The 21,498-nt window shown below is 45.4% G+C and overlaps 1 protein-coding gene and 1 long non-coding RNA gene across 6 annotated transcripts in view; one reads left to right on the top strand and one right to left on the bottom strand.

Annotated features, from left to right (window-relative positions):
- The window catches only part of LOC124223082 (uncharacterized), a 111,337-nt gene that overhangs the window by 74,924 nt on the left and 14,915 nt on the right, over positions 1–21,498 (top strand). The gene's annotated exons all lie outside the window — the stretch shown is intronic.
- Positions 1–21,498, bottom strand: part of nolo (no long nerve cord) — a 93,768-nt gene that overhangs the window by 66,356 nt on the left and 5,914 nt on the right. The window lies entirely within an intron of this gene.

The following is a 21,498-nucleotide window of genomic DNA, read 5'->3' as shown; positions in this document are numbered from 1 at the left end:
CGATTACGATGCGAGAGGTGTTTAAAAATTCAACTAAATTTCTTCTTTCACTATTATTTATTCATTTGACTATTTTCCCTCCACGTTACCCAACCACAGCTGCCGCGTTCGTCTTGCGTTGCGCAACGTGCAGCAGGAAGACTCGGTCCTCGTCGTTTAAAATTATCCGTTTCTAATACCGCCCGCTTCTTCTACAGCTGTATAAGGTGTTACATACGTAATTGCGCGCTCGGCCGTCCTTCCCCCGGGTTACTCTCCCTGCACGGCTAATTAGTATACAATTTCAAATTAATTACGCTACCTTACCCGCTAAATGGTACTCGGTTATAATTTCGTGACTCCGGAGTTCAAACGCGAACGACTATGATAATAGCCTCTCTGTCTCGGATACGATGGAAATGGTCACGGTGGAACATCTCGGCTCCGCTCAACTTTAGCTGCATAATGGCTTCCCACCTTCGATATCTTTTCTCTCTATTTAACATCAGCTCTCACGGTGAACACTCATCGATACTTGACCGTGCCTCGGAGGGCGGGATCGAAATACCGAATTTGAAAAGTGCGAAAATGAGAAAATTTTCAAATCTGAAACATCGAAATTCCGAACGATCGAAGATTTTGAGTTCTGTGAATTTCTAGCTCGGTGAAATTTCACCACTTTGATCTTTCTTCGTTTTGGATTTTCGATATTTTTACATTCGGAATCCTGGTCATTCCGATTTTCGGTTCATCTCATTTTTTACACCCACTAGTCGGGTAAGCTTCGCTGTGCGAGTATACTGTAATTTTCGGACTTTTACTCTGTCAAAACTTGATTTTTCGTAGTTTGCTCTATCGGCACTTTACTTGTCGTAACTTGAATCTCGGAACTTTGCGCCATCGTGTTCCCGACCATTCGAAACTTTGTTGTTTCTTCAAACTTTGATTTCTTTACCTCAAGTTTCGCCACCAAATAATTCGGAATTCGGCGCTTTCGTAACTTTTCAAATTCGGAACTTCCACCCCCCCCGCCCCAGCCGCGGGATGCCCGTTTCTGCAAAAGGCACCACGCACGCTGCACAGAACGAGGACCCGCGCAGACACACGTATCAATGATGATGGAAAGGTAAGAAAAGCTTTCGCGATCACGTGAGCTCGTGTGCTACGTGTCGCTCGGTGGTACGAAGTCACGATCTGAAATCAATATGGCGTCCTTCCATCGCGTACAGGGTCGCGCCCGGCGGAGATGGCACCTTGCTCGGCCTCCGTCTACCTATCTATCTATCTACCTATCTATCTATCTATCTATCTATCTATCTATCTATTCATCTATCTATCCACCTACCAGCCCCGCCGTTCGCGTCAAATCTGTCACGACACGTCAATCATCTCGCCAACTATCCCGTCGTCGGTATTGCATCCGTATCTCGGTGCCGGAGTCAGTCGTGAAAAGACGAAAAAATCTCTTCCCCGACTTGTGTATATTTTAATTTTTTCAACCCCCGGTTCTGCGCCTTGAAAATTTTTTTTGTTATTTCAACCACTCCAAAGTTTCTTTTTATGGAAATAACGTTAAATACAGGTTGAGAATTTCGAGGAAAAAGAAGCGAGGGAAAATAAGAAAATAAGAAGAAAAAAAAAAAACACACCGAGTGGGAGAGAATGAGGAAAAATAATAATAAAACTCGCCCTTTCACTCCTCGTAAAATAACGCCGGCTTCGGGGTGAAGGGGGGGAAAGGAACCCGCGCCGAGATGATTCCTTTAATTCAACTCCCGAATCAATATCGTAGAGGTTGTAGCCGCGAAGAGGTTCTTCCCAGCACCCTGGCGCCACATGGTCCATCTGTTCGTCTGGCTGCCTCCCTGCAGACTCCTTGACTGCCCCGCCTGCGCCAGCGGCCGGGAACTTTTCACGTCTTGCGATTTTTCGCGGGATGCGCGACCGCCTTTCGCATCCGTGCGCGGCCACGCTCGGGTCCTCTACATATTACAGATATCGGCTCGGAAATCAGCCAAGCCTGTGAGAATTATACTCCGGGACGAAGACCACCAGGGTGACGACGGAACGTGAAGACCGGAAACAGTCAGGGAATTTAGTCTATCGGGGAAAAGTCAGAGAATTATGATGGACAAACTCAAGCCATGCTTTGTAAACTCAGTTAAAGTAACTTTGGGAAATGATATCGTTCAATTTCTAATTATTTGTGTGAAAAAAAGCAGTACTGCGTGTTTTTTAGATCGATATTCATGCATTCAAGGTGCCCAACTTGTGGAGTTTTTAGTCAGAAAAGCTGACCAACATCACCTCTGAGAATTCGAAATTTTTTGTACGGAACGAGTCAGGGAATTTTATTTGAGCAAAATTGGCGCAGACACGTGCTGGTCCTGTCGGGTATTTTATTCCGACACGTCTAACCGTGGACAAATACCGTGCGTTAAAGATCACGCAGGGGAGGCGAGGAATTCGTGGATATAAAACCCTGGAGACGAGTATGTAAGATATGTATATATACAAAATACGAAAGATTATTATTCACGATCGAGATCCCTCCAAAAATGACGCTTCGGTCCAACGAGTCCCGTCCCATGCTTGAGGGGATCCAGGGTGAGGCGGGTATACGTGCTGAATTTTAATTCGATTCGATGCCTTCTCCTCCCTCTCCCTTCTTCTCCTCTTCTTCCGTTTTTCTTTCTTCTCCTCCTAAGCATGCAGCCCTTGCTCCTGCAGGCTGTGTACCTACTTTTGCGCAAATCGTTCTGTTATCTTTGCCCGCGGGGTCGTTTTGACAGGGAACCCGTTTGGGAATACCTCGAACACACCGCCTAATTCTCACACGGGTCCGTTCTACAAATATCACCAGGAGCTCGAGTCGCCGCTGAGAACGCTTTTTCCGAAATTAACACTTCACCTACACATACACACGTTATACAGCTTTTGCGTACTCGTATGTTCGCGATACGTGCTAAACTTTTTACTCCTTGACACACGGTATATACTACATTCGTTCAAGCGCGTCTTCGCATCGTATTTCGTCATGTGCAAACACCCCGAAATATATATTTGAGGAATAGAGTTCGGAAAGATTTTCAAATTGCCAATAAAAATTTGTTGACTTTTCGCGAGATCCCTGCCCTGATAACATATCACATACCCATCATTTCTACAGAAACGTCGAGATGTTAGATGAATAAAGAAAGCCGCCTCCGACTTTGCCCCGGTTCCGTTTCGGGGTGCTCTTTCCGCTCCGATATCGGCATCAGCAGCCAAGATGTTAATATTTTAGGAGCACGCCGTACGGTTGTCAACCCTGGCGAGATTCACCGCGGGTATCGTTCTCCCGGGGTAGGAGAACGGCCGGCATCGAAGCAAGCACACCATCAAAACCAAGAGTACACCATCTGTCTTCCTGCTCCCTCCCCTTCCACCTCTCTTTCTACGTCTAACGTTAAACCTCCGGGCCCCGAGCTCATTTGAATAAGACGGCAGTTAGTCCTGTTTATATAGTGTACAGCTTTTGACAAACGATTACAAATTGTCCTCGCGCCGATCCAAGGGCTTTGTCACTGTATAAGGGCACCTTCTCCTCCTCCTCCCCCCCTCTCGTCTCGTCTTCTTTTTTCTTTACTAATTTTTGCTTTTTCATCGACTCGCAACCAAGAAATTATAACCGTAAGAATTAATTACGCATTCGCATACGAGTATTACAGGTGTACAGTCGCCACGTGTAGATGAAACAAAATTCATCCTACAGGTACGACATCGTCGTTGTCGCTAGTAGAGGCTTAGCGAGACGTGTTCAAGAGATGATTTGTCCAATTAGAAAAATTTCGTGTATGAATTCTCTCTCTGTCCGTCTCTCTCTCTCTCTCTTCCTCTCTTCCTCTTATCAACAAAGCGCTCCCTCGATCGTTATTCCAGATCTCAACTAACAATAAGCCATTATTCGTCGACGAGAGTCGCTTCCCTGAAGAACTGTTCCTTCCCGAAAATAAGTGGAGCCATCGGAATTCAGACGGAACCGAAAAGTGAGGAGAGATCTTAGGAAAATAATGTCAGGCGAATTTCAACCTATGGAATATATCGGCCCAGGGTCGAGTCCTGACCTAGTTTATCTTCCAAAAAAACTTGGAAAAATTTTCGCACACGCGTCACAAGGATCTCCCCAACCGTACGCACCGTCTGATTATCATACAACGTCTTCTCTTCTCTGCCAACTAATTTCCATTCCACTCTCTTCCGAAAAATAATTTTCACTCTCGGGTTCCCTTTTACTCAATCTCCCATTCACAGCAGTCGTATAAGCTCTTGGTAATGATCACCGTCCCGATGCTATCGGAAGAGATAATCTCGGACGTTAGGTGACGGTGAAAAGGCTAATCGGGATAAAAATTGATTGAGCAAGGGCGGTCGGCAGGTAAGTATACGTGTAAAAGATGAACGGAGTCGAGAGGATGAGACGAGTCCGCATCGCTGCACCGGCAGAGCAGCCATTTAATTCATTCGTGCGGTGCAGCCTCGGCTGCAAGACGCGACACATGGGTATCGACCTCCGATGCGCGGAGCGGAGGGACGCCGGGCGTCGTTGAGAGGCAGCCGTCCCGGCGCCTGAAAGAGCGTCGGTACGCCCGCGGCCAGGCGGCGAGCCTGGGTTGCAGGGCGGGAGGGGGGAGGAACGCTTACATCATATTCTGATCTACAGGGACACCCTGGGGAATATATGAAGATGCCGCGGCGGCGACACCGACGCCTGTACTCGAGATCGCGCCTCGAAGATCTCTTATCTCTGAGGAGGAAAAAGGAAGGATGCAGACGCGAAAGAACTTCTCGATGTCTCGCGACCGTCTGCCCGCGGGTTAACCCGTTCGCTCGTGCAATTCGGTTTTTTTTTTTCTTCTTGGTTTTAATGCCACGGAAATGCAATTGCACGTTTCCTATTATACGTATTCTTCGACGCTCAATGCGAATCTGACGTGAAAAATTTAAGGAAACTAAAAATAATACCTAAAATGGTGTGAAATCTGGATTAGTTAACAAGATTATTTTGGGTAGTTTTTTTGAATGAGATTTTGTACGAATATTCATTTTGAGACGGTACGATATTAGACCGAGAATAGACGCGAACCCCAATACTATCTATATGCATCCCTGAGGAGGGTGAAAACTACCCCTATGTGTTGAATTTTGTAAGTCTAATGGCTATTCTGAGATCTTTGTTTGCCACCGAACGAATGCCAAGCGTTTTTAGTATACGTTTATTATAAAATTTTTCCGCTAACGCGTTACGTTCGAGGAAATACCTTTTCTTCCATACGTTTATTTATGACAATTGTAAACAATTACGGATTCACACAAAATTGTAATCATTCCGAGGACAAATATTTTTTTACCCATGAATGCTAAAAACAAATTCAGAATTTTGCATGGAGTATAAAAAAACATTATAAAAAGAAAAGAAGAAAAGGCTGCCACTATAGCGATTTCTGTGACCGAAATGTATGCGCTGTATTTTCACTCGAGTTATTTTCTCCTCGTTTATACACGCGGAAAAACATTATCTTTTTCGGATCGTCAAAGACTTTGAAAAACGGTTTTCCAACGCCGATTTTCGCTGTTTCGAACTCACCATCGAATTCAACGACTCTGAACTGTACAAACAATTACCCCAGGCGAAACAACTCAGGTTCGCTAGAGGTAAAGGGATAAATGCAGTGTAACAATTCTGCCCCCGGGTTAGTAATATATACGGAGTTTATGCTATACATAATGTAATACAAGCGGGAAAGTTGTTCCTCTCATTTCCACAAGCAACGACATCATTGCGGCCCGGCACCCCTGTAAGGTTGCAAATTAATAATTATTCACCGAAAGTTGTATAATTAGATCGCGTGATAATTGTGTAAGTTGTACGCACCGCGGTCCGTCTACTAGGTTCACGTCCAAATTATTCATTCAGTCTCGCATTTTAAAAAGGCGGGGAAAAAAATTGCTCGGAATTTTTCTTTAAATATTCAATTAATCAAGAAAGTTGGATCAAAATTTGAAGAATGGTAAATTAAAAAGAAGGAAGAAGAAAATTATGAAAGAAATTGTCTTGCTCCGAGAGGGTAACGCCGTCATTCCGAGGACTGTAAAGTATGATACGCGGTTTCAAGGCAGGGATAGACCATTGTTTGTAAGTTACACGTAAGTAATAACAGTTGTCGGCTGACGCCGAGCGTGAAACTCGATTGTTGTAAAGCCTTTATGACGGCGATAAAACGGCGCACTTTCGTGCCACGGCACTCTGGGAGTATAAGGTGGTGGCGAGGAGGCGCTAACTTTGTAACGAAATAAGCATCGAAAAAATCGAGTTTAAACTTCTCGTCCCCCTACCCTTTTCCAACCCCACCTCGCCGCCATCGTTTAATGCGAAGACAGTCTTGCCGCAGGCGGTATTTTCGAATCGTTGTTTCGAGGCTGGGGCCGAGCGGTGATCGAGAGATCTGGAAGCGGGAATTGTGGAATTAGAGATCGAATATTGGGTGGAAAACACACGAGGGCTTGTTACGGATTTCATTTAAATATAAAACCGATTCGAAGTTTCACTATTATTCTCGGTTGCGTTATAAATTCTTTGGGAGAACATCGGACCACACAATAGGAAATTTGTATTCCTGGTGTAGAGGATTTGGTCAGACAACCGCCGCGGTCTGGTATGTGATTTTTTTTTTTTTTTTGTTCTCCTTACACCGTTTCGTTGGTTTTTAAATCGTCGTCAAGTAGAAATGTTTGGAACCGTTTCAAATCGAATCTACGACGGTATAAAAATTTCATTGGCACGCCTTCCCGGTCATTGTTAGCGCTCCAACTACCTCCAAGTACCTACCTACGTATCGCCACTTCTCTTCACTTCTCTTATATACGAGTGTACGTCTATCTCGCTGCATTTGACATCGTCAAAGCCAAAACTTGCACGAGATTGAAGTCAGTAACGTTAATGCAACGAAACATTGAAGCTAAAACCATTGTTTTGAAAGCTTAGAACGACTTTGAAGGAGTTTAATTTTCAAAATCGGAATACACTTTGCTCGTGAAAAATAAGTCACTCAATGCAATAATAATTTTTCCTGGAAATGAATCGTTAAGAACTTAACTCTCTCAAACTTGTAACCACCGAAGCTCTCCTCTCATACAATGTACTTGCATTCCGTCTGAGTACTTTTTATCGGAATTCCTCTGGAGTTTCCAATCTTCGTACGAAAGATACCGTCACGGTTGTCTGCATTCTGCAAATGGCATAACAGTTAGTTAGTATTCGCGCCGCGGGTTTCCCGCGGACTTTGCAACTAACTGCAACAACCTCCACCGCGCCCCTGACCGAAGTGGCAGGTATTCAAGAGCCCTGCACCTCCGTACGCGAATGGGATTGCCGGGAGTTTCAAGTTTCACGTAAAGGAGAACCGCGCCGCAAGTTTACTTCTTCCGCTCTTCTTCCTTCCTCTCCCTCGGTCCATCTCCAGGGACACATTCCGTCGATCTGGACGAGCACGGCTTACGGGCAGGTAACCAAGCCAGAGGGCAGAGGAGGTACGATGTGGGGAAAAAAAATTCGCACCTGCAGGATTCCTTAATCACGACTCGGTGCGATCTCTCTCCCTCTCCCTCCCTTTCATTCTTTTCCGCACTAACGAATGTTAAATTCAAATCAAATCTCGTGAATTCGAAATCTTCTCTATTCTGATCGTAAAAATGAGAAGGCGGATGAATTGATTATGGTAAAAATTTTACCATCGCGTACAGGACTGAGCAAATAACTAAGTCATCGATATTTTGAATCACAATTGTACTCGAATTAGTCGCCAACGGCTGTGCAGCGTGCTGAATTTACGGGGCGTAATCCTCTCAGATACGCAGCCGCGATCGAAAAGGCGCCCGCTGCTAATCCGGAAGTTGGAATTCTCCGATTTTCTCTGTTAATTGGTCGAGATTCTGTTCGCTGTTTGGTTATTCCAGGCGCATTCGGCAAGGCGAGCTACTGTAGGAAGTCCTGGTTAATCGTAACCCCGTTGAGCTTCGCGGGGACAATTTCTCGAGAACTTGGTCCCTCCCACTCTCTACCCATCTCCCTCTCACTCTCCCTCGGGACATCCTTCCTATGCGCTAGTCGCAAGTTGCGGTCTTTCGGCAAGAGGAACTTTTATTTTATCATGTGTGGTCTAACGCGTGGGATAGAAGGAATTCACACCGAAAGGTAGCTGAACCTCGACTAAATGCTGCGAAAGTTTCGTTTGGGTAAAAATTCTTCAACTCTCATTTTCACGCACCTGCGTCGGATGGCATGAAAAAAAAGAAAGACCCGCGCTCTCATTTCCCCGGGGTGTGAAAAATTCGTAAAATCTTAATTCGACGATTAAATTTGAGAAAAAAGATACATATACAGACGCGCGCGCGCGCACGCACAAATTAACGTACGAGGGAAATAATGGCATTTGAAAAATACAAGTGGAAAAGTTTGTTCATAATTACAGATTCGAAACTCAAAAATTTTGTGGAGTGCGGCTGTGAGTACCGAATAAATGATTCCCCGGTGCATCGCAGGTGCCTCGAAAAATAAATTTAACCAAGGTCGACCTGCTGGTTTAATTAGAGAACTTGAGTCACGCGTATCGAGCAACTTGTTGATCAAAGTCGGGGTGGCCGAGCGAAGCGGAAACGTGTTGTAGCGGTATTCACCGACACACGCAGGGCCGTGACTCAAGTGTCGAGTCGCTGACTGGTGGGTATTTTTATAGAGAGAAATAGAGTAGAGGAGGAGAGCTCTCTTTGGCCCGCGGTCACGTAGCAAACCCCGATGAAAAATCTCAGGGCTCGGGGTCTCTGGGGGCGGAATGCTCGCCGAGGCGTGAAAACTCGGGCAGTATGTAGGCCAGTATGGTCGTCGGGCATTTCATTTGAGGAAAACTAGCAACCGTTTCCTGATTGATGCGCAAACATGGGGGGGCTCGGCAAAGGAGCTCGCTCTACATTTGCCGCGTAAGGATGTCCCGCGCGTTTTACATTCAGGGAGGATATTTTCTTAATGGCGGTAGAATGCATATCGCCTGCTTTTCCGGCACAACAATGACTCGGGTCCTGGGATTAAGCGCTCGTATTGTGCTCCTTGTCGTCGAAATACTCCTCTCCTGATTTGATGGGACTTTCGTACCTTTACATTGTGCCGGGAAAAAATTTTCTTTCGGCTTTTCACTACCGGTATGTCTGGCGTTTTATATACACCACGTGAATTCTCCGCTGTACAATACCCTTCGACTTCATATACCAATAAGATGCTGGAATATTACCTCGCCGCATGTCCCGAGTCTACGCGGACGCGGTCTGTACATAATGCATATGTATACATAAGAAATACGACGGGTCATGTGGATAAAAAATATTTTAAGTATAGGTCGAGGAAAATGAGCCTCGTGGAAAGCCGATAAAAGTTGAGAGTCTCCATGCAAACCGACTCTATTCCTGCACCGTTATACGTATATTGATTGGAGTTAATGCGCTTCTTATATACGCAATGCGGAAACGTAAAGTGACCGATAAATATCCTCCACCTACCCTCGACGCGTTCCACCCACCAAAAAAAAAAAAAATATCCCACATCACTTTCTTCCGTTTCTCTCTACCTCTCATAATATTATTCAATTTCTCAGAGCCTCAATTCTCCATCGTTTCCTACATCTAATGTCAAAATTTCTGTATCGTGACTCGTACCTTAATAAAGGAACGCCCAAGTCGAGCTGGACGTAGGACCGGAAGTAGAATAGAAAATTAAAATTAACTGTTTGTAACAATTTATCCCGGAGCGATAGGACGCGAACGAATTCTGTGTTGGGCCCCTGTCCGGGATATTTTTCGTTTGTCTTCTGCCTTTCCTCTTGGGGACGCGTAGTTCTCGCCACAACGTTAGAAACAGAGTTAAGAATAAAACGGCAGTGAAAGAACGAGTCGTGAGGCGAGAAAATGTAGGTATGCAGAGAAAACAGAAAACGGTAAACGAGCACCGGGGACTCCTGACTATCCGAATTTCCCGGTATGATATGAAATTTGGTAGCTTTCGTAGGAGAAAAAAAAGCACCCAGCGTCTTTTTTTTTAATTTTATTTCGGAGAGCTTTCAAAGTGCGCGGAGCATTATCCGAAATTTAATTCCACGTTTACGGAAAGCGCGATAAACTCAGAGAGGGGAAATAAAATTCCACATCCTGATTCGTGCAAGCTTGAAGTACCTACAGCGATCCAGTGTCATAGTAGCTTCAAACATAGGACGAAACATGATTCGTTGACGCGTAACGTTGCACATATCGTATATAACGGAATATCGGATTCCCTCTCTACGTATCACTTTGTAACGCAAGAAGGGAGAAGGCACGCGTACGTACCTACGCGCTGGCAAGAAACATTCCACATTATCATTCTTACATTCTTCAGCCTCCTCCTCATTCTCTCAGCGAGCTTTTGTGTCTCTACGAGATTAATACGGCAGATATCCACCGAACACATATTCGCGACGCTGAGCGTCTCGGAGATTGATGAACCGCGCGGTTGTTCGGTTCATGTCGGTCTACGTACCTAGGTAGTATCGAAAATTAAATAACCTCGCACGAGAACAGCGTGATTCGTAGATGTTTACCTGTAACCGCTTCGATGGGGTGCATACATCGAGCGTGAGAAACGTGTAAAACTGTGAGCATGCACGTAGACTCGCCCGAGTAATATAGGTACAGGTACGTACACGTGATATCGATTGCCCTACATAAACCAGCACACGACCTGCACATTACATCCCCATATCTCGGCTAAGCCTGAATATTTCTATTCGCGGTAAACGCTTCGCCCGGCACCATCCTCTACCTTGACAAAGTTCTTCACAGGACGAAGCGGGCCGCAGCTTACGAGCAATGAGCAACAGCGTTCGTCGAGCAGCAGGGGGTGAGGCTTGTTCCTGTTATTTAACCTTGTTCACGGATGGTTGTTGCATCATGTACGTGGGTGCACGGCTGCTACACCGTGGTCGGTCCCGGTACACTTAGCTCGAATCAACGCTGCTTCTACTAACGACATTCGAAACTTCCGCGATAATTAATTGTCATTATCAAGGCCTCGAGCTAGCTTTCAATCTCGGGCTTTCCGTGCCCGGGTACCAATAGCCCTTTAAAGTATCCCTATCCTGCGCTAGGCCGAATGAGAAGGATACCGAATTAGCTCTTACTCTCGCGCGTGTATCAGTAACACAGTCTCGGGCTGGGTGTCAGACGACACCCTGCCGATGTCATTTGTGGCGTGTAAATGGGTTTGCATACGTAATATGGTTACCGTGGTGTACCAATTTCTTCGTTGATTTAGAGGAAAGGAGATACCAGGCTGGATTGCTGGAATTTCGAATCGATCCGATCGAGCATAACTTGGCTAACAACAGTTGTCGTTCGATTTGGTTTAAGATGGTGTCACAGTCGCTTCGTAACGGGCATAAATCACTCGGCCGTTGGCCGGCCAGCCGGCCTGATCTCTCGAGGTGATATAGATCTTGAGAATCAGGTTGAATCTACTCGGGGAATCTCGGCTGAATCTAAGATCGGTATAAATCAGGATCTACTTTCACCACGTCGTAAACACAATCCGAGATTGTAATTTTGAATCTGTATGCAGCCGAGGGAGAGAGGATCCTCCACCCAATCAGGTGGCTATTATTATGGAGATTACGTCATAACCGGTATTAGTTCATTATCACTTCAACTCCCGCCTCGTTGTGTAGGTAGCTGGTCTGGCTGTATCTAACCAGTTCATTTCTCACCCCGTCTGATCTTACCTAACTACCGTAGTCCGACCTACCAGGTATAACAGAGGGACTGCAGGACTACGTGTTTCCTGCCTCCAAAATTAACCGCCCTCCGCAACGTCCCTCTCACTCCGACAGGGTGAAAATTTTTCTTTCGCCACGGTTGTTGTCTCTCTTCTTTTTCCTTCGCTATTATCAAGTCTGCGTGGAGATTTGAATTTAGAAACGGATCATGCTAGCCGTGAGGCATTGACGCGAGCCGACGAGTTATGGACTGATTCGACAGTTGGGTGCTTGCAAGCTTCGGAACGGAACGACTTCCTATTCCAGTGGCGCGTGCGATAACCCTGTTACGGTAGTGGCCCATCCCGTGAGACTCGCCTTTTTCTCGCTCTTAGCTTTCTCCACCTCTTTATTCCTTGCGTATGTACATACACATCCTCCTGCACGCCAAAACGCGTTTCCCGACACTCTGACCTTGGCAAAACTTGGCTGGTATCCGGGTGTAGGTGCAGATCAGGTATAAAGCCAGGGAGATAATTCTCAGCCCCGTGCCGGTAGCTGCCCTGGGATCTTACCCGCTTATCCGGGAATTTTAAACCCTTTGGAAAACCGTGCTAACAGATAACGTCATGCGGGGATAAAATCGGCCATTTTACTACCCAGTCGAAACTCAGCTTGGAAAGTCTTCCTTTTCCTCCTCAAATCAAATACTTCGTTACCGATACTCCTGTGCGTGCGCCATTACCACTACCAGTGATCTCACCGTGAAACTTCCGAATCGTCCCCTCGACTTTCCCGAGGATTAAGGTTTCCCCGATACCTAATTGCCCGGGATCCGGTATTGATCCTATCGTCAGGGGTATCCCTCATTATTGAAGTTCTCGTTCGAGCTCTCGAGTAACTCGACACCTTCAACCTCACACAGAGCAAGCGGACACGATCGATGTGATTTTAAATCGGTTTGTAAAAATTTCGAAAGACCATATTTGCAAATTCTGGTGAACGTACCCTTGGCTCGCTACCAGTCCTACTTGTCCGGCAAACTCGAAAGCCGATAGAGAGGAACAAAGAAAGCAGGAGGAATAAAAGAACCCTTGTGGCAAATGCGCGGGTAGTGGCTGTACTCGGACGAGGAGATGGCCGAGCAATCGGGATGCAACGGTGATCCATTCTCGTGTGTACCGGGAATCAGGATAATCCTGCGGCAGCCGCTGCTGCAGGAGCTATCTGAAAGCCAGGCGGGACCTCGACGAGCTGTTTGCAAACAGCTGATTGATGCATTGTGTCAAACGAGAATTGACCTTCTGGCTTTGACCATTGTATCGGCTTTGTCCTGCTTGGTTCCGGTATATCGGTATCGGTTCGACCTATCCCCACGTCCGGCGCCGCGGTGGAACGAATCGACAACGAACCCCCGGGTTCGCGGTTGGGAGGAGTGGTGGAAAATTCATATTCAACTCGACGCGAACGGTGGGAAATCGAGGGCGTCGTCCTTAGCGTTCGAATGACTTTTCAAACCACCGGCAAATACCGCGACGGTGATGCGCGTCATGTCGGAGATTGATCGATAATGGAGATTTCGTGTACATGTGCCCACATATGTACCGTACGTGCGCTGCTATGTGAGCATAAACAAAAATTGAGGGTTCCGTACGCGTAGCTTGGGAAAATTCCGTTTTCGTACTGTGTTTTCACAGGTCCGAAATCGTTCGTTTAGAAAATTGTTCCACGGCGGCGTTTGCTGGCCGGGATATTTGAACGGCTACAAGAATATGCTTTTTGCTTTGAAATTACAGCCGGTCCATTTCTACCGGACTCCTCAATGCCCGAAACGCATCACGTTCTTGGTGCACGTACTGCGCTCGGGTTGCCGCAGCTTTGACGCGGCGCTCGCTTTTCAGTCCTCGATAGACACTCGAGTCACTGTGCCATTCACCATTGCAGTAGTCGCTGCAGCAACGAACTCGCGAATGCATATCGACTGCCGCCGCAACTACACCCGTTTCGTTTGACGACGGTAAAATCCTTGTCACTCACTTCAATACTCCGGTTGTAAAAATGCCAACATTTTACAGGACAAAAGCTTCGCCACCGAGGAAAATACCGCTGTCGCGCAGAAGCGCAGATGCGCAGTGTCGATGATCCTAACTACCAATGCATGGTACTTTGATCATCTCCCTTTTTGGCGTTACAAAAACGAAGGAAAAATCGCTTACAAGTTTACACCGTCAACCTCTGACATTCGTGTCCCGTTTTCTGACGGATATTACAGGCCACACGGGAAACGGTTTGCAAATATTGGTTCGCAATCTCTGGCCTCTTTTCGTGGTTCTATTATACCTGCGAGGCGATTGGTAACCTCGAGTGCCAAAAGTAGGACTGACATCGATTGCATTGGGACGATGTTCCTCTGGTCTGGTCCTGGGAAAGGGGCCAGTGACTGCATCGTGATTTCCCTCGCGGTGACACAAGCACGCTGGAAACTCCTCTTGACCGGCGAAAGTACGTTTCGGTTACAATCGGGAAAAGTGCAGGGCGAAAAGCTCTTGAGGAATGGCGAAGAAAATAGAGAAAGAATTAACACACACATGCCGGAAATCCATTAGAAGAAGTATGTGATTCGCTTTCAGGATGCTGTGACGACGGTTCGACGACTATTCGCCAACGGCTGGCTGAGTAGAGAGATGGAATAAAAATTCAATTCGCGTTATTCGTCCAAAGAAAAATCCACTGCAGGTATACGCTGACGAGCAAACTCACCCCGGAATCTCAACCCCAGCAGAAGTAACTTTGTCTCAAAGGCACGCAGAGGCGGAGAGGCGTTCGCTCGATGCCAGTTTAGCATTTGCGAGAGGCAACCGTTTGCAAAAAATATTATACGAGGTTGAAATTTGATGAATTGAGAGCGGGAGAGAAACGGAGTCCCATATTATGGTTATTTTAACAACAGCGTATTACGGTAATAACGAGTTTCGACGATTGCGAATCCGCGAATTGGTGAATTTTCTTTTTTTAGCCTGAAAGTGTGAAGTGGAAAAAGAAAATAGAAGAAATTTCGCGATTCGGGGGAATTTCGAACAGATAGGATGGCGCTTGTAAAATTTTCCAGCTAAAAAATTTTGCTCACACACGAACTCTAGTCGGGCTTGTTTTCCGCTCCCTTAGGCAGGAAAAATAAGGTTGGGAAATAATTGACCGATCGCGGCGTGTCGAGGACGAGGTGATGCCCGCCCCCCGGCCTCGACCCACGTCAAAGATCTCCGGCTACACGTTTAGCTGGTTAACCTTTAAAACGACGGAGTTTAACCGTGACGATTTTGCCGCGAGCATTCTTCCCTGCACCTCGCGTTCAACTCGGGTCGAGAAATTTCCTCGGTGTGCAATTCGTGCCCGACCCGCGACAGCCACTCAAATACGTTTGACAGTAAATCTTCGACCGGTGACGGTGAATTATTGTCCACCTTACGCGGAGCCTCGACTACCCGCCACCGCTTTGGGGACAAAATATAAACAGCGCTTTGCGGGGCACGTTTCGCCGCATTTATCTAGATGTATCTTCCAGTTCGGTGCGAGCCAGAAATATGGGCGAGGGAGGTAGACTTTGCCCGGGATGCGGGGGGAATTGACATTGCTTCAACCCCCTCGTCACCTACGACGCCCCTTCTTTCTCACGTATTTTCATTTTTCACCCACACAAGAACAACGCCTTCGCCTCAATCAACAATCGACGCGAAGGGCTGCGTATTAGGGGCGGTTCATCCCTCATTTCTTCATTTTCGACCATTCGATCCGGCTCTGTTTGTTCCCTCGCTTCTTTTCTCCGTCCAAATTAAATTTCCCCTGTCGAAAGAACGAGGGACTTGGGTTTAGTAGGAATAAAATAATATCGTATTTAAATACTTAAATAACCGGGCTGCTGCTTGAGCTGCAAATTTCGAAATTGGAAATATTGATATTTAACCGAAACTGATTATTTTTACCAGTCTGTGGTTCCTGCTTTGTATTCAGGTACAATTGAACACGTACGGACCGTGAACTTGGTTGGATATCGGCGATGGGATTTGCGTAACTTTTTCCACCCTTGTCAACGACGCTCGCCGATGTAGCGCGAGGGAATTATCAACAAAGGGAGTCCCAGGGCTCGTTCAACGATCCGATTAGCTGAAAACCGTGTGTATTTTCGTCGCTCTTTTCTTCCGTTTCGGTTTATTTTTCACCATTTTTTTTTCATCCCCCGTTTTTTTTTTTTTTTTTTTTTTTTTACTCTCTCTACTTTCAGTCTTTTCGCCCTAGAATAATTCCGCGCTCTCTAAAGCGAGAACGAAATAAATTCCGGGCGTTCGATGCGGAATTATACATTGAGGGCCGAGGCGGCTTGTTTACGTATGCAGCGAAAACGAAGGGGAACGATAATCAATATAGAAATGAGATCGCGGAACGAAACCTGCCGCGTGCGAACCAAACGAGCTGCGGCGCTTGTCGTTGAGCCAAAGCTCCTCCAGGGAGGCATTAATGCCTTTCGTGCCATGAGTGGTCCCTCCACTCCAACACGCGTCACGGACCCAGGTACAACATCATGGGCTTAGGCATACGACGTAGCTTTCCGACGGTCCGTCAGCGCTTGATTGATCCACCTCGACCACGTGACCGCTTGCCTCGCCAATCAGGTCGTCGCCTATGCAGCATGCGGGACTGCGGAGGCGCTCCTCGACTATGAGCACCAATTAATATCTACTCTTTGCCAGCTCACCTCCCCCACTTCACGGTAAACGGAGGTCGAGGACTCGTCGAGCGACAGACGAAATACTAATTTGACAAACTGCAAGATCTGCAAACCTGTCCCCCTAACTTGACACCCCGAACCTTTTGTCCAAAGTTTCTTGCGCGACGGTTTCTGACGGCAGCTTTGTTATCTCCCACTGTCTTCCTTGGCCTTTTTATAAACCTGGTTTTCACAAGTATTGCTCTCTTACAAGGCTAACGGAATTCATCGATTTTGACTTGTGGGATAAAACACTATGAATATGTAGTTCGGCGCTTTTTAAACTAGTTTCAGTTTCTCGTCACCGATGTGATAACACAGGTCGACGAAACATTCTTTTTTTTCGGTTTATATTTGAATGAATAAATTTTGATTCCATACATCGAATAACGACCCAAATCTTCACTTATTACTTATAAAGTTTGCTCTTATCTTTTTTACGTCTATAAATAAGTCTTGGAGTTTTTGGTTGATAATATGAGCAGCAGGTAGCAGCACGTTGAAACAAAAAGCAAACCTTATCTAATAAAACTACTTTTTCTTTTATTAGTTACGTGAAAGAAACCAAAATTTGACACCTATAATCCAGACTCAAAATTCGTGTTGACCGGTGTAATCATTGAAATTCGAAATATCGAGTTTGAAAAAAAAGTTACGGCTTACAGGCAGTATGAGTTACTTCGCGACAACGATCCCCTGTTATTTCGATTTTTCATGGCACGGTGTCCAGTGGTCCTGGAAATGTCCGTAAATTTTGGTTTCTTTCAAAATTCCGGAAAACTATCCTTGAAAAATATTTTATTCTTAATTTCCGTGAATAACCTGAAAATGTCCTGGAAATGTCCTTGAAGTAGTTCCGGATTTCTTACCGGACACCGTGCGTGATGGTTAACCGTAACCAGTATCCTTCGAAAGGTAAAGTAAAAAAAAAGAATCCACCAACACTTTGGGTATAAGTCTGATTAAGTATTAAAACAAGTGATTTCTCTGGCAGGTTATACGACGAGAATGTAAGCATGTGCGCATACACGCATTATACGTCTATTATACGGATCGTACATGAATATAAACGAGGGGATATGTGACCGCGGTATTATAGCCTCTTTGGCTATTTGCGTATAAATCGAGTGGACGATTTATAAAGAGAATTAGGATACCTTCGTCGCGTATATGCATGACCCTTGATTAATGGCCAGGTAACAATAAGCTCGGAAAATCTATTTTTGAAAACGAACGTAGCCTCGGGGCCCTCCTCCTTCCGCTCGGCCACCCTTTAACCCTTTTACGGTCACGTATGTGGGTACATACAAGCCTGTAGGTACACCATGCCTGTACGGCTACCGCTGCCTCGTTATTTCCCGGCGAAATTCGAAGCCATTATATAAGTATGGGTAAAGAAAATGAAAATACACGGAGGTCACGGAAAAAGAGAAGTAGAAGATTGAAAATGGATAAACAAAATTCACCGAATTTCATCCCCCTTCGTTTTACTTTTGTTTGAAAGAACACACACCCACACACACTTTTTTTTTACTTTATTCGCTGCATACAGTGCTTTGCAAACTCAATCTCTGCATAGGCGTTGCTCGTGTCTCTTGTTCAAACAACATATTCAGCTGAATGAACGTCGGCGGGTTCTCAGCAATTTGCTTCGTTCCATATTCAAAGGCGGACTCGGAGAGGAAGTACAGAATTCAAACAAAGTGAATCTGGATCGGGATTTATGTTTATATGAAAACAAAACGAAGAAGAGAAGCGAGAAGAAAAATGGAAGGTGTGGGAACAAATCAGTCGATACGATTGTATCGGATTTTAACGAGTTAATAATCATGATTATACTTTCATTGCGTTGTACTTGAACTCGTGGGAAACGAGGTCGGTTAAAAATACCTCGTTTCAAACTACGGGTACTGGCGGTCATCTTGCAGTACGAATGGAATGTGGATAATTGGGAGATTCCAGAAATCACCGATTTCGATGTACCTACGGATCTCTTTCTTCCCCCCCCCCCCCCCTCTCTCTCTATATATATATATATATCTAGCAAAGTACCTGACTTTTCTCCTTGGTGAAAAGCCGCGAAGGAGCCGGTGAAGCTTACCTTGAGAATGACGTCAAGATTTCTACGTTGCCGTGGAAACGCCAATCAATGGATGAAATTGCATTTGCGTTCGTCTGCAGCCACCGAGAGAGAATCGAAGATTCTGCAGCTATATGTATATATGAGGATATCCTCAGGATTATTCATAACTTTGCGAATCGTCTCTAATCCTTTTATTCCGCAGATTTCATCCGCGCACTGAGCGTTACTGCTAATAATAAGCCTTGACCGTTGGCTTGATTTTGAATATATGTATATACACACACACACACACACACACTCGTATAATTAATTTGCCACAACCGAGGAGCAAAACGAATAGCTTGGGCATTTGGAAGAGAGTAGTGAAATAGATTATATGTATATAATGAAATGTTTGTACTTTGTACGTCCGTTTCAATGATCGGACGTTGCATTAGAGTCTAGCTATACGGTGTACACTGACCTAATTTACGGAACACAGTGGATAATTCTATAGTCTAATGTATACACTTGACGAAGATTCAATTATCACAATCAAAACATTTCCTCCTACACTGCAAGACTGGAAGAAGCAACTGCTGCGCAGTGCAGCTCACGCAATCAGTGGCGTCCACTTGTTAACTGCACAGTGTGCATCATACTCGTCAATTAAACACACTCGACGGTCATAAGTCTACCAGAGATATACGATGTGTAAGAAGCCCAGCATCAGGTCGAAACATCCAAGCCGCACTAACGTCAAACCGCAACGGAGAAAAAAATAACAAAGGCAAACGATACGTGTAGCGTATTTCTGCCTCAGTGCGAGAGAGAGAGAGAGAGAGAGAAGGTGATTTTTTTTGTCTACACCCTGTACTTAATTACAGTAATAACAGTTATAATAATAATGCTAATCTGAGGAAATTATGTCACGGGGAATGAGCGCGTTAAACCGTGGTCAAGCCGGTGAAATTGGTAATAACAGACGATGCGAAAACTGTGCAAAATGTTTAGCTGGCAAAATTCGAGGACTCGGTCGCACTGGGCTAATTAGAAGAGCGAGGGGGGGGAGTCGCGCTAATTTTTACCCAATTAAAAACGTGACCATTAGAGGATAGTCCTTCAGAGGGGAGGAGAGAGGAGCTGGCCGACTAGCGTTGAACGAATGGAACGGATGGGTCGGGTGGGTCGTCTTCGGCTACCAGGCGCCGCCTCGACGAGTCTCACTCGAAGGACTTGTGTAGGATGAAACGCATTAAATTACCACACAATCAGCCATAAAATTATATTTTGCATTTTAATTGTTCTTCTTTTATCATATTTTCTACGCACAATACACTTCTTTTTTTTTTCTCTCATCTTTTACAACCGCGACAAACGAGGATCACTTCTTACGTTCTTACCGTGCACGTGATCCAGACATTAGCAATTCATTTCGAACTCTGGAATCTCCTTTCCAGTTTTTCGTATTTTTCATCGCTGCAAATTTATTCTTCTCTTCAACCTAATCCAATTTTCAAGATCCTCGGTGAAGCTGCATTCCCGTTACGATTAAATTACATTTCTGCAGCAATATTATGACACGTGGTTGCGTCGTCGTTTCTGTATTTTTTAATTTAATGAGCTTGCATTCTTTTCGCAAAGGTGTCCGTATAATTGAATGAAATGGAACTGGGTCTCCAACTCGGATTTTAAGGAGGACGGATAAAAGGAGAATAAGAGGCGGGTTGTGGAGAGAAGGACGCTTAAGAATATCAACTGTAAAGTAACTTCTAATCCCGCAACAAAAGTTTCCTTTCCATCCGAGACCCTGCGAGTCAATTCCTGATTGAGCCGTCGTCGTCACCGGCGTCGCCTTCGCCTTTTCCTTTGCCTTCACCGCGTAAAAATCGATTTGGATTAACGACAAAGACTCTTTCCCAGTTCTATGTGCCTACATAGAACACTGTAGGCATTGTGTTCCATGTACAAATATGTACATAATACAAGTATTAACCCTCGTGCGAAGCGTGGATACCTTGGGTATACGTGTTTTGTTTCACCGATGAAAGACCACACATATCAGGCTCTTTTCCGTCGCGGTGAACAAAAAAGAATGGAAAAAAGGTAAGAACGAACAATGTCTTGAAAAACCGAGTACAGAAAATTTTATTTTCAATACATTATTTATCTTTTTATTCCCATTGACGACCTGTACAATTTCGTCGTTTTTGAAATGTCAATCCTCGATCACAGGTTCCAATAACGAAACATAGCTAATCGTCAGGGTTGCGATGTTCGATAATCGGACTCTCTATCGACCAGGTTTATTGTTGGCTCTTCACCCAGGCGTCGTGGTACATCCATATGCGGATTTGCCGATAGGGCTTGAGAGCTAGGCCGGTTCTCTGACGAAACATCCGGCATGCACACTGAATTCCGCAGCATTCAGAGGCACTGGCAGCAGCAGCCGCAGCAACGCTGGGTATAGCTAGCTTTTCGCTTTGGTACGCATCGAACGTGTCTGCGATGTGGGGCTGTATTCTGCCTTCGCGGATCCTTGCCAAACTGTGACAGCGGCTCCAGGTATGAATGTTGGAACACGAGCTGTCACCCGTTGTTACTTTCCTAATCGTTGCTGTTGTTGGTATTATTATAATTGTTACTACTACTACTACTAATTTTATTACTTTTACCACCATTATTACTTTTACTATTGCTATCACTATTATACCGCACCCTCGATCGAAAACAAGGTACAAAATCCACATCGGGATTCGAGACGTAACTTTCTACACACACACACGCACACACACAGACGCACCCAAGAACTCTACTATCAGCATAGTTTCGTATTGATATACGTAATATGGTATACCTACTTTGAGATGTGCAGTCTATAGAAG

Source organism: Neodiprion pinetum, chromosome 7, assembly GCF_021155775.2.
Source record: "Neodiprion pinetum isolate iyNeoPine1 chromosome 7, iyNeoPine1.2, whole genome shotgun sequence".
Classification (NCBI taxonomy): domain Eukaryota; kingdom Metazoa; phylum Arthropoda; class Insecta; order Hymenoptera; family Diprionidae; genus Neodiprion; species Neodiprion pinetum.
The sequence above is the reverse complement of the archived record's forward strand: the minus strand, read 5'-3'. Positions and strand labels throughout refer to the sequence as shown.